This window comes from Raphanus sativus, unplaced genomic scaffold (genome assembly GCF_000801105.2).
Source record: "Raphanus sativus cultivar WK10039 unplaced genomic scaffold, ASM80110v3 Scaffold1285, whole genome shotgun sequence".
Taxonomy (NCBI): Eukaryota; Viridiplantae; Streptophyta; class Magnoliopsida; order Brassicales; family Brassicaceae; genus Raphanus; species Raphanus sativus.
The window spans coordinates 15,797-17,202 of record NW_026616598.1 but is presented as its reverse complement, the minus strand read 5'-3'; the positions used below and the strand labels follow the sequence as shown (position 1 = coordinate 17,202).

Sequence of the window (1,406 nt, the reverse complement as noted above, 5' to 3'; positions counted from 1 at the left end):
AGTGGACCAAATTGACCAATATTAAATATAAGTGGTTTCAAACCAATATTTGAGTGGGCCAAATTGACCAATATTAATATAAATGGTTTCAAACCAATAAACACATCTATTTATATAAAGTACCCTTCTTTCTCTCCTGAGCCTATCCACGTAGGATGCCAGGCTGGAAACTCAACACCTGTAGCGCTGCCACGTCAGCTTAAATTTAAATGAAATGCAGCGCGTTGGTGATCCGTCTGTTTCTTCTTCTGGGCTTCGCTTCGCGTTTTGTATTCTCGGCCCATCTAGCACGTGTAGAACGCAACCCTAATCAGATGCGCTCCTTCGCTTCTCTTCGCTTCTCTTCGATTGACGACGAGACGATCGACATTCCGTAACAATGGGCGTTTTGATGTATTCGTTGGAATATTGGAATAATCGACGTCCATTCTGCTTCATCCTCCTTTACTCGACGGCGTTACTAACCTCCATTATTCTCCAAATCAATTATCCCCACAACGTGCCATTGAATGGCGATTCTTCGGCTTCTCCGTTAATCCTAGATATTGATATATATTATCCGTTTGCTTCATATGTGACTCATTGTTTTTATACTCTCTCTGCACTATACCTTGCCAAATTCTAGCTCACTGTAATGGCGACTTCCTAAGTGAACCCTTCTAATCTGAGATTGGCCGTTGTAAGGAGATTGTGGTGGGCCGTTTGCTTCCATTCTGAGAAGCTCGGAATCTGAAGAAAAGAGGCGAACTTATTGGAGTTGACATTGTGTTGGACGAGAAGGTACTTGAGAGGTTGCTGTGTATTCTATTTGCTTATTTACAATCACCTACTTCAACTTTCATTATAGTGACACTGTTTTTGCTTTCAGTCAACCTTGATACAAGGTTCCATCGTCCCCACACCGGCTTAACAGTTTCAAGAATCTACAGAGGGAAGGAAGAGTGTACTAGCTCAGTTATCCTTATGTTGCTAGAAGCAACATTCACTTCAAGCTGTGTGACCCACCGGTCTGTGTTTGATTTACAGGGCATACCAACTTTTTCGAGTTGATGAACCATATTGATTTCATTCCAGATGAGAATTATTCAAACGTACAGGTACGTTATTAATTTGTTCTAAAGTTGTTTATGTTTGTTTCTGCAAAAACCTCAAAGTTATAACTCTTGGGTGTGGAGCCTAAAGCGATGGTTGCAACAATCATAAATCCCAAATTTGTTTGGTGGTAAAACGGCTACTTTGTTTATGTGGCTATTTTTTCAATGTGACATCAGGATCACACTCTTTGACAACAAAAACTGAGCCACGCAGGGATTTTTAAAAGAGTAAATTACTTCTACATATAATTGTTATTTCAAGCTTTTCAGCTTAATCATGCATTCAAATCTCACATTAACCAAATGTGATGC

At 40.0% G+C, this 1,406-nt stretch overlaps 1 long non-coding RNA gene across 1 annotated transcript; it reads left to right on the top strand.

The window, feature by feature from the left end:
• Positions 1 to 263: 263 nt before the first annotated feature.
• On the top strand, positions 264 to 1,406 carry LOC130503987 (uncharacterized). The gene is made up of 3 exons (XR_008941092.1): positions 264 to 780; positions 869 to 1,097; positions 1,272 to 1,406. It is a non-coding gene; the product is annotated as an uncharacterized LOC130503987 (long non-coding RNA).